Genomic DNA, 13,324 nt, shown 5'->3' on the forward strand with positions numbered 1-13,324 from the left:
TTACTGTTTATTCGAGCCTAAACACGTAACATAAGATATCAAACTCAAAGAAAGAATACTGTAATTATATAAGCAAACTTGTATATTCCAAGTCTGATCAAAATCAGATTAAAAATATGGCCTCTAGAGCGATATCCAACTAAACCAATCAAATGCAAATTCATTTCATTAATATGCATGGATCGTGCTCTTTATTGTCATTGTTTGGAGTATTTTGAAGATATAAACCAAACATATTCCAAAGTGACTGAAATCATATAAGACTACAGAGTGGTAGCAAGCTACTGCTGAAAGACGCAAGACATATGCAGGACCATAATATGAGGTCACTTGACCATGCATCCAGGTGTTCTTGTGGTCTTTCTATTCTTTCAAAGAGGTAAACAAGTCCACTTAAGAGACATAAAACGGGTGGCCAAAGTGTGTCTCACACAAGCCTGTGTTGTGCCTCTTATAAAGCACCTAAAATTGTTTTTTTTATATATAAAAATTTGCTGAATAACAATGAATAATTTTCAAACAAGATTATTTTATATTATCATTACTTTCCACAAAGACAAACTCCTCTTCCCAATCTGTCTCAAATCCTCTCTTCTTGTCTTCATATTTACATTTTCTACATGTTTGCAAAAACATAGATGGGTCTTTCCAATACTGCCTCCAGTATTGCAGTTCCCAAAGGTCATCTATTTGGTCACCAGATATAAAACTTTCACAAATTTATTAAATCATTATATAACAAGTATTAATCCTTAAAAGTAATTTTCAAACAATACATTTTGTTGTTCTCTCAAGCATTTTCCAACAGAGTATTGTGTTTGTAAGCTTACCCCATTATGAATTATATTTATTATCAATCTATCCCCTCCAACATTAAAGTGCGTAACATATTCCAATAAATGAATCTGACTCCATACCACCCCGTTTTAATACATGAACCTGCCTTTCTTCATACAGCATGAACACCATAATGACCCACCCAAAAACAAGAGTCCTCCTTAGACCTGCATATTGTCAATAAAGAAATTCAATCAAGAAAGTAAAATTTACATCCTTTAACTGTCAGATTTTGCACGTAAGATGCTCATGGACATATTGATTCAAGCCAAAACATGACCATGCAGTTGTCATGCCACTTAGCCATTTGCAACTCTACTCTAAATTAATGTGTACTCTGGAGGGAGAAATGACATCAACACAAGCTGTGTTAAGTTACCGGTGCATGAGTAATCCTTCTAATTTTTATCAAGTATACCACATCAAAAACAGAGAACTGTAAAGGACCTAAAAGTCTCTACAGATGCACCCATCTCACTTACTTCACTCACCAGATGCCAAAAACATGACCATGCAGTTGTCATGCCACTTAGCCCTTTGCAGCTTTTTATCAAGTATACCACATCAAAAACAGAGAACTGTAAAACACCTAAAAGTCTTGACAGATGCACCCACCTCACTTACTTCACACACCGGATGCATCTGTTCAGCAGTATATGTGAATAAATGTTTTTTTAAATATCATTTTCATATATCTAGTCATTATTCATGTACTTGATACTATTATGAAACAACATGGCTTGTAATACCCAGCTCAATGAGATGTTCAAAATTAAATGAGAACATATAATGACTTCCCCATTCAGTGAATTGCTAGGAACCTCCAAGTATCATATAAGTACTTGAATTTGGAAAATAAAGCAAAAATTTTACACTCATAGATTCACTCGGGTATAGCATATATTCTGTAATCACTGCACAAGGCAACTTACCAAGTGATTTTTTCAGTGGAAATTAAGTTGGCGCCATGGTTATACAATCAAATGCAGCATGAAGGAATTAATCTTATTTTCCAATTTCCCAGCAAGAATAAATCCAGTTTACTTCAGTCAAAGAGAAAGACAATGCTTCCATGGTATCCTTGGAAATGGCCATTTCATGTACGAGAACAAGGAAATAGAACTTTCATAAATGTCCACTGTGATGAATACAATCAGACTCAATTGTAAATCTTGACTAATTACTAATGATATCTGTGTGTGGATATGCAAGGCTCTGGACCCAGACAAATTGTCTTCCTGGGAGCTGAAAGGAGAAAGGAAATCTGTAAAAACAAAATAAAAAAAGTCAAAAATACTCTAATTACTGATGTCTGCAGGGTTGAAGTGTTACTAATTTACACAAGATCAGTAACTCTTGTGATTGGCTGAGGATGAACCCATACAGCATTATGAAAATGGCTGTGCTATCTCTCATTCTCTCAACATTTCGGACTTGCTTCCTGGGCAAGTATATTGGAAACCTGAGGAGGCCCCGAGTGGCCAAGTGGTCTAAAGCGTTCTCCGTTACAGATCACTGCCATCTCACCTCTGTCTGCGCCGGTTCGAGTCTCGGATTCAGCCAATGTGGGTATGTAAGAAAGCATGCCAGTAGCTTCTCATGGGTCGGTGCTTCTTTCCGGGATTTTCCCAGGTTCTTCCTCCACCATAAATACTGGCTGCCATATATAGCCTATCGTGTGCTGAAAATGGCGTTAAACCCCACAACAACAACAACAGCAAACCTGAGCTAGCCTGAGCCAAACCCAAGTGAAAAACTTGATGTCCTAGACACAGAGTCATGTTTACCAATAATAATGACAGGGATACTTAATAAACAACCAATGAGAAATATTATCTATGTATTATGTTGCTTCAATATAAATGTGACTGGTTAGGTATACTATGTAAATCACTTAATTTTGGACAAGGTCAAGTACAAAATACAGATATATATAAGTGGAAAGAAAAGCCAACAAACAATATGAATTAAAAATACATAACACCAGGAATTCAACCCAAAACTATTTCCTCTTTCAAACTGATGGGTATAAAAATCAGCTGACATTCTTATCCAATCAAAAGTTTTCAATATGGTGGATATACTGGATGTAAATTTAGCACTTATCATTTAGGACCAGAAGAGTTGAAGTCTTCTGGTGAAAAGCCCACATTCTGACAAGACATTATGTTCAGTCTGAATTACAATAACAAGATTTTCAAGAACCACATATATGTATGACTATCCATTCTGTAGGTGTTTAAATAAGATTTTCAAGATAGATGCTGCTGCAACCTTATCTGCTGTCTGATCTGCACTGTTTTTATTTAGTACCAACTAGGCCTTGCAATGAATGTGCGTGTAAAGTTTCATGGCAACCTGCGGATACTTATTTATGAGGAGAACAATAACAAAACTGTGCTGAAGGACTGATTAATAATGGACAACATTGGACAATTGTCTAAATATAAGAGGGATTAAATGATGACATAATGGGAGGGCTTGAAAATATTATGCATGATTAACATATATTGTTTATTTTTCTGTGTGATTTTAAAAAACAATCAGCTTTAATCTAACATACCAAAATAGATCCTGGACAAGGGTCAAACTTCACACCCTACCTAAGTGCATTTTGTGGTGGGAAATAAAATTCATATCATACAAATAAATGGGCCAAAAACATATAAAGTTTTTAAATGTATTCAAATTATGCAAAACAAAATCATCACTTAATTACTGTCAGAACTCTCATTCAAACGGAGCAAATTGATCAAATCACCTGAATAAGTCTTGGACACCAAGCTGTGTGAATGCATTTTTAAAAGTATTATCAACATCTGAAAAATTAGGATTCAAATGTCTTTTTGTGTTCACAAAATATCCCATAAATTTTAAACAGTGCAATTAGTTACAAAACTCATTCAATTTTTAACTTGAGACCTACATATGCATGTACAAGCTGATGGACAGTTTTAATCAGATTTAAGTGATATTTTCATTATGACATCAAAGAGATGAATTTTGGGAAAGGGAGAAAAAGTTTGGAACATAAAAATGAGGCATGGTTCTATCCAATATTCTACAAGCTTTAGCTCTGCTAATGAGGAAAACAGACTAGAGCAATATCATGTGTTCTACTGGCAAAATAAACAGCATATAGTTTATCATAAGTGTGTTAATAACATTCATTTCTCCCTCAGATACATGTGGCTAAACGCAACAAACACAAAATAAAAGAGCACCTCCACCTAAATCATCTTGCCACTGACGTGCCCCTCGATCAAATAATGACTTCATAAGCCCTACCATAAATATTGTACTGTTATGTAATCATATAAATTTTGAAATTAATAATTTGGTTCCAGCGCACTAACACCTAGAGCTGTAAATCACAGCAAGACATAACCTTCACAAAAGGATAACCAATATTCTCTGTAACAAGTGCACTGATAAGCTCATCTTCCACTAAAAGAAAATAATATTTTATGAAGCAATATAGCCAACGATAAGATAATTTAGGCCCACCCCCATTTTATATAAATTGAATTAATATTTTGATTAGACAGTCCCAATTAGAGAAGTGAATCTGATACCATATGCACTAAAATTAATTTCATTTCAAGATCATGAAGCATGACAGAGAGCAATCTATTACAAACATGAAGGCACTGAATCTGCCTGCCATTTCCATGAACAAAATGTTTATCATCCCTGATGATTATTAACAGTAAACACTTGCCCAATGAGCCAAACACAAAATCATTGGTGGACAAATAAATGTTTATGTAAGCAGGACAATATTTAGAGAAAAAAAAAAAAAGACGACAAAATTCTGAACTGTGAAACCATTTCCCAGAAACATCCTTGCTGGAAAATGGGTTAAAACTGGAACTGTTCCACCCTGATTATCAAATTAATTGCTTCACTGTTTTGTCTTCTTTTGCTTCCAAGCAATGAAGCAGTGTACTTTGCATTCTATCTGATACAAATTACTAATATTTGGCACCAGAAGGTACCCTGTATCACATACATGTACCAACATAGGTATTGACCAACTAACGTACATATATGATTTTTACACAAAAATAATTTGACTTTTGAAATTAGACTGGAAGTATATGTTTAGTCTGATTTTCCTGTATGTAAATAGTATGTTTACCCAGTATAAATGTGTGTATAAGGTTTAACAGAATATAAGCAAATCATGGCCCATGATTCTTGGGTAGTTAAGTGTCGAGAAAGTTAGGCACTAAAAAGGCTTACAAAGATAATGGCAAAAATGTGCAAAATCCTCAAATAACAAAGTCACATAATAGATATCAACCAAATTCTTTTTTAAAAAAGTCCAAGACCTTGTCAACTGGAAAATCGTCACAGGGCAAGAAGTCTTCTTCCATTAGCTGCCTCTTATGATGTGCAGATGGGGATATCATGCATATTCTATAGGATATTCAGAGTCTCATTCTTCGTAACATATTTGAGGAAATACATTGCCAAGTATACAAGATATTCAGTTTGTAACAAAATCTCACAATCATTTAAACACTTTCATAATTTCTAATTATTTAATGCACATACCTCTCCACCCACACCACCAGTGCACCTGTAACCCCTGACTATTCAGACAACATCCTTTGTCAGGTGCAAATCAAATTGAATCATACCTGTGGAACCAAGTGTTTAAGAAAGTGCACATGTCGATCTAAGAAGCAACAACATAAATGTTGAACCTTACTGATAATGCTTGAAAATGTTGATTTCAGCACTTTTCTTACTGTATCATACTTCTATATTTATGAATATCTACATTGCTTAATTTGACTATTGATAAAGGAGATTGAAGCAGATATGAAATGAATTCCTTTGTCACCCTTGCGAGATTAATACTGGGCTACATGTACCATGTTTTACAAGACGTTTTATTGATTTTGCAAGCTGTTACGCATCTCACCTGAGGTGCATTGTGAATTCATGAGGTTGCTGTACAAAATTAATCTATGATTCACAGTCATATATCTATTTCAATGTCGATCAGCATCACAGACTTTGATAAAGGGATGTAAGGCAAAGGAGGTACATGTGAACAAGTATTTCACCGACAGTTATAAATCAGTGAATTTCACTTTTACGTCTTCCTCTGCCATAAAGATGTGTACCTGCCAAGAGTCCAAAAATTTCCAATACATTAATAAATTATGATCCAAATGACAAATTTCTGATGCCAGTTATATTTTTTTTTCAGATGAACTAACTGATTGCTGGGACACATGTTTACTGTACCACTCAGTAAATATGCTTGTTATTGTAGAAGCTGTAAATATACGGAACCTAACTGTATCACTTAACTCATTATCCCCTGGAGGTTTTTGTCATTTTCGCCTGAAATGCGAGTAGGAAACACATGTTATGGGCTATTTCTGAATACATACTAATACATCAACTTCCAGGTGATTTTCCATTAACCCAATGCCTAGTTGTGTAAGAAACATTGTTTTTCATTGGCTATTTCACTCGTGCATGAGCAGAAGGGTAAAAGTTGGAGTTCTTTTTATTATGCAAAGGTTCATCAGTCTGTGAACAGTTCAGACTGGTCTGCCTTAGATGTGAGAGCAAAAAGTCATAAATCCATACACAAAATTGGAATCCGACCACTGGCGAATTAGGGTGAGAGAAAAAAAATTGGGTTTAAAAAATGAGGTTTTCCCCTCTGTATTTTGTAGTGCAAATAGAACTTCCAGATTATTTGGTATCATTGTAGAGCTACATATGTCTACCTTTCTATAATACCACCCAATTTAATGTATCATACATGACCTTGACACTACAAAGCTCAGCAGTAGGCTACTACCTCCTGCCACGTAAATGCAGTGCCAGGGGTTAATGAGTTAAGCAGTCAATCATTTAAAGAAAGAAAAACAAATATTACAGTGCTTTTTATTCATGCATGCTGGAACCCTCATCTACATTGTACATCAATGTCTGTAACTGCCCACCAGGTGGGCCAACTTTCAGCGACAATGGCACAAAACAACTTCTATGATCCCAATGGTCTGAAACACTAAATGGTGTGGAATGATCTACGCAATATTGCACTGGAAATATCTGGTCATCTGCAAAGTTGTCATCAATGCTGATATTCTGTGTGACAAGGTTCAGTGTTGGTACTATAATGGTACTGTATGTCCAAGCACTGTTTGCACATGAAACATAATATTTTGAAGTGTCCTTGTTAGCAAATTATGTCGTGCAGGTGGTAAGAAATCACAAGTAGGTCGAAAACTAAAAAAATCTGAAACTAGTCATGACAACTGTATGCACAGTTCACTTGCAAATTAGGCAGTACGCCACATGGAAGTGGTTGTTTTCATTCTGCCTCCACTTGAATTGCAATGAAAACATTGTAAACAGTAATTGACTTTGTGCCAGCCCTTGCAATTAAAGTAAAATGCAAGCAATTTAAAAATAACAAAAAATATTGATCGTCATCTAAATGTTATGCAAGCTAACAATATTGTTTCACAGGTGTACAAGGCTAACCTTGGGTTTTAGATTGTTATATTGTGATTGGTCATGTCATCCAGACATCTGTCTGTCCATCACTCCATTTTCCTTGTAACTTGAACACCATCTACACCAAACAAGGGAATGTGATTATATTTAGTTTTATTATTTTAAAAGGATGAGTAGATCCAGACTATAGTGGAGGTTGGGATGGGGTCTAATGAAATATTTTGAAAGGAATGGGGGACTCTTGTAGCCTGAACCTCATCAGCACTTGTTAAAAACATTATTTGTTCATAACTGCTGTTTACATTCATTCTCAAATCTGATTAAAATAAAAAATTCTAAGATCTGACAGGCTCTGATATGAGGTCATGTTCTTTCAATTCACCAATCAACTGTGCCCCGTTCTTCACCTCTGAATTGGCTAACTTCACACTGGAAACTGACGTTAACAAACACGAGTTGGATAAAGTATGAAAAAAATTAATACCAACCTTCCTACCCTTTTTTTTTTGACACTTAACAGAATCAAACACATTTTTTCTTTAGCCTTGGCAGAACATGACTCTTAATGCATCAGATCTAGTGGTAAATATAAACAGATCTTGATTTTAATCAGACTGCATATTATTTTCAAGAACTACTCACCAGAATTTGACAAAATTTGACAGAATCTTCACTACTTCTACTCAAGAGCCCCTCAACTGAATCTGACAAAATCTGAAAGATGACATCCTGGCATGAAGTTCTTTCAAATTTGTTCAAAAGAAGTCATTCAACCAAAAAATATGGCCACTACAAAAAAATGAAAGCATTAAAATGACTTGACAAAAACCACTAAATAGGAATTTAACTAAATTTCAACTGAAACTTCCAGGCATAGAATGTTTTCAATTTTATACAATAGATGCCAATCTGCATTCAAATACAGCCATCATTACTAAAAAGAGGCGAGACAGCTAAACAGAATTAATGACATGATGCATCCTAACCTGAAGGCCTTGAACAGTTCATGTATATGATACCAGCTCCCAAGTCATCTTCTTGGTTTTTTCAAATTCGTATTAAAAAAATGTATAGTAGTCTTTTGGCACAGGCAAGGTGCATGCACAAGTTACAATAATGCATCTTTATCTCATCAGCTCTAAACCAATTTTATTACAGTTTTAACGGAGAACTTGAGTCATGACCAATGGTCACCAGCAAGCAACAATTGGAAAGATGCCAAACCAACCAATAACTGGGCAATTATTTGTCTTCATTTACACACTGCCAAGCACTCTGACTTACGTACAACCTTTACTGTAATGGCTATCATACAATCAAAGGTATATTGTTAAATTATGCCTGACAAGATCACAAATCCTAGTAGCAAGATCTCTGAGTAACTAGTGGGCTGTATATTAGTAATCGCTGGACACTAGGTCAAGTATTTTCCTGTGTAACCAATGAAATTACAATTACTGCTTAAATTTTTTATACTAACCTTAATATTACAATCCCTGATGGTCATAGTAACTGACTAAATTACATTACTCTCTGGAATGTAATAATAAGATTTTAATGTTTATAAAATCACTAATATGCACACTTTTTCATACATTATTTAGTACAATAGTGTCAAAGACTCAAGTAACGTTTGCTTAAAAAATTTCACAACTAAAGGTCCTAGGTAACCATTCAGTTAAATACTCTTTTATTTCGTATACTCTAAGAAAGAATACTACTCTGAAACACTACTGGTACTTTAATGATAATACATGTACAAGGTTGAACAAGTGATTAATAGACACAGAATATCCTTTAAAAGGAGCACTGCTCTAAAAATTTTAATAAATATTACTTTGCATTTGATTTTTTGTTTCATTAAAAATGCTGACATGGTGAAAGTAAGCTGTATTCTGTGTAAAAAGACTGAATATAGTGTTTAAAGAAGGTCACGCTCTGAGATATCCAAGGGCTTCCTCATCAAGAAATAAAGCCAGACTAAACACAATATAGTTATGTGACACAAGAGGCTGTAATGGGGGGAGGGTGAACTAATTTTAACTTTGCGATAGTTGCCTGTTACTAGTGAGCAAATCTGCTACTTATGTCTCAAAAAAATCTCACCCATTCAATGTGAATACATCTATCCCCAGTGTGGTGAATTGTCAATAAGACATGATCAATGTATGTTACTTGCTTGTACTTGCACAAAAGTCATATCTTTCACAGACAACATTACTGCAGGACAAATCAGAGCAGGGTGCGAGGGGCAGTTGGCAATAGCAATGGGTAAGCATTGCATAATTAAAACTAGTTTTAGCCCCACCCCACCCCAACTAGATTTTAGTAGCAGCCATAGGTTACCTGTCACTATTGCGCAGCTGAAACCTGTCAAAATTGCACAGCTGAATTTATCAATTAGGTGGGTCAGCTGTCTTAACAACAGAAAAATGAAGTATACATGCCATTTGATCAATAGATCCACTTTAAAAATTGCTGGTGTCCCTCTGGGCCACATGATGTGCTGCAACTATGGGTACCAGAGAACAAATGCATGCACTTTGTTGTGCTAAAAAGCAGAGAGAGAACGAGAAGGCAGTAATGGCATATCCAAAAAAACTTCATTCATGACATCCTTACAAGGAAGAGTGATTTAGATTGGCTCATGCAGCAGTGACAGCTTGAACCTCATGGGCTTTGAGGTTCATAAAAGAGATCTCTATCTGAAAGGACTGATAAGCTGTTCTGATTGTGGTGACAATCCACCATTATACAGTGGAGGCCAAAACATCAAAGGAGCTGTTAGAGGAAAGAAAAGACATTTCTACCCTTTCCTTTCCCTTTTCAAAGCACTCAAAAACACAGTACCCTAACTAGGCATAAAAGCCCATCTTGATCATCTCGAGCACAGATCTGACTGTGACCAAGAATCTCTACATGTGAGCTACAGAAGACAACTGATGTTTGATTAAAAATACCAGCTAACAAAGGAAGCAAGTGGAGACAGTGTCAACAGACAACATATGAATTTCACTGCATCTACCTGCAGATGCCAAGCCAAGTAAAAATACAGTCTTGGGTGAGATCCCGAAAGAAGTACCAATGGTTCATACAGGATTTGGTTGAAGACCTTAAAACACAAGATAGATTCCATCTGGGCATAAAAGAGTGAGAAACAGGGCACTTGATAGCTGATACTAAAAACTTTTGATCTCAAAAGGGTAAAAAAGGAAGATCAGCAATGGAAGTTAAGGAGGGAATCAAACTGTTTCCTACTGCATGAATCAATGAAGATTCTACACTAGGCATCATAGACTTTGGATATCAAAGATCTCCTGGCCAGAAAGATGCAACTGGCAACCTGGCCCAAAAAATCACTAGATAGATCAGCTTAAATGAGCCAGGCATGATGGCAGAGAATGTGTGGTTTGCTATGAAGGAGGGAGCTACCGGTAATGTGTTACGACAAAAGATCCCTCCTGTGTGGTAGAGACCTGGGCTGATTTATCTGTAAGATTGTTGGGGCCATAGTGCAGAAATGAGAATGATAGAAAGTGGAAAGTTCCAACTTTTTGTAGAACATAAGGTTACAGAACAGTGTGAAGGCATATCCCACTGGACACTGAATGCACCCATTGCCCATGCTCTCTAGTCTAGAAATATAGCTTTAATTTCTAGGCTGTTATTATGGAAGGACATTTCAGTGAGTCCAATGACTGGATAATTAAACCCTGCAACTCTAAACAAGTGCTGCAACTGGAATCTGATGCAACAGCAAACAGATATCAGTGGTGTTGAGGTGCATGCATGGGGACCCCTGTCAGGAATCTGTCCCATTTGATCTACCAGCATAAATCGTGATGAAATTATTAGGTATTTTTTATATGGAGGGAACATGGGGATGTGCAAATAAAATCTTGAATGTTGAATGAGATCACCCATTCCATTCCAGATTGAGATAATGGTCTCCATCTTCAAACGTTCCTTTAGAAGAAACCAGTTCAACTGAAAGATTAATTATGATACAAAATATCTGACTATTCTTGGTGACTTGGAAGTAGATTGTGTGAGACTGATCAGTTAGGACCCTCTCTACTGCTCCTTTCTGCAAATGAGTGTGCACCTCTTCCCACTGTCAAGAACAGGCCTGGATAAGCACTTAAAGGGATGTCTGGGAGAGAAATGCTTGGCAGGAGAGTGTGCAAGTCCATAGAGCTATCCCCATGCCACTCCTTACTTGGGAAAGGAAGCCTGCTTGTAGAACTTCCTCCAATAGGTTCTTCAGAAACTTCCACACAGAGGACCTTTCTGAGGAGGATGACTTTGCACTTAGAACTTACCGTGTGCATCTTACGTCATCGCTGACTTTTGGGTTGGCTTATATGCGGGTCATGCACTTTTTAGATTTTATACCTATTCAGTTTGGGGAGTCAGCTTATATGCAAACGGGTTTATACACAAGTATATACGGTAAATTAGATGGAGGTCTAATGATGAATAAATGCCCAGCAACCAATAGGCACACAACACAAGCCTCAAACTGTAATTATTATTCTGTGTCATGCAAGCTCCTGATGTGTTTAATATAAACTATGTTTTAATGGGTACCCAGTTGCCTATTTTATTACCCAGGTTATTATCAACAGGCAGGTACCAGAGTACCTGTCACCCTTTGACAGCTTTACATGTTATACACAAACCTGAAACCAGATGGCTATCAAAACTTTCCACATTAAAAATACAGATGTGGTTCACACTTATAATAGAAAACAGAATTCTGAAACATTCTGAAATACATACTATAAAATGACATTTGCTTATTTACATTTTACTGCTTTTCATCTCTTCTTTCACTGCATGCATTTCTATAATTTATTCTGCCAAAGTGTAAATCTTCAGGTATCATCAGTCTTTTACTTTTAATACCCATCTAAAAATAATGAGAAAGACTTTAAATTAGCTACTTATCCTAAATAAACTTCATAGGTATGGGGCATACATAGGATGCATATTGAATTTGCTTGTAACTATGAGAACTACTGTAGTTGTTCTTGTTGTTGTAGTTGTAGAGTTTAACGCCATTTTTCAGTACACGATAGGCTATACATGGCGGCCAGTATTAATGGTGGAGGAAGAACCCGGGAAAACCCCGTAAAGAACCAACGACCCAAGAGAAGCTACTGGCAAGCTTTCTCACACACCCACACTGGCTGAATCCGAGACTCGAACCCACACAGACAGAGGTGAGATGGCAGTGATCCGTAATGGAGAGCGCTTTAGACCACTCGGGGCCCCAACTATTGTAGTTATGGTATGCATTTCTGCTAGTGTGTGAGAAGACACTAACTTCAAAGTTGTTGTTGTTTTTGGGTTTAATGCCATTTTTCAGCACCACCGACCCAAAAGAAGCTATTGGCAAGCTTTCTCACATACCCACATTGGCCGAATCCAAGACGCAAACCCACGCAGACAGAGGTGAGACGGCAGTGATCCGTAACGGAGAGCACTTTAGACCACTCGGCCACTCGGGGCCCAACTTAAAAGTAAGGGTGAGTCAAATATAGGATAATGACAATTATAACAAAATTACGACCTCATCAGGCAAGATATGCAAGAAGTTGCATACTGTACAAGAAGGTACTTTGTTCAGTTCTAATGGATGTCACAAATTGAGGACATAAAACTAAGCATTGCACAACTTGCTTAATGATGGTGAAAATGACTGCATAGATGTATATCCTTGTGATTTTCTACATTTTGTTCTACAGTTTGTCAACTTGGCCAAGTTTAGGGAAAGATCTGACACTTATCTGTACGATTAGTTATATACACATTAGCTTCCTGTATTTGTGATAACTAGTGAAGTTTTGGGTCTGACATTTGAAAACTGGATAAATTAGTCTTCCTGTCGTACAGTGTAATCCTTTGCAAAGACATGGGGTGCTTCAAAAACCATGATGCAAGGAGGCAGCTTAATATGTTTGGTGGTCTACATAAAGGCAAAATATCAGAC

General features: G+C 36.4%; 1 protein-coding gene across 1 annotated transcript in view; it reads right to left on the bottom strand.

Annotated features, from left to right (window-relative positions):
• The window catches only part of LOC149801538 (C-myc promoter-binding protein-like), a gene marked incomplete at its 3' end in the record, with an annotated part of 138,981 nt that overhangs the window by 119,926 nt on the left and 5,731 nt on the right, over positions 1 to 13,324 (bottom strand). Inside the window, exon 2 of the mRNA XM_089956811.1 lies at positions 1,770 to 2,082. The remainder of the gene's footprint in view (positions 1 to 1,769; positions 2,083 to 13,324) is intronic.

This window comes from Sinohyriopsis cumingii, chromosome 4 (assembly GCF_028554795.1).
Source record: "Sinohyriopsis cumingii isolate HCF-2022 chromosome 4, ASM2855479v2, whole genome shotgun sequence".
Lineage (NCBI taxonomy): Eukaryota > Metazoa > Mollusca > Bivalvia > Unionida > Unionidae > Sinohyriopsis > Sinohyriopsis cumingii.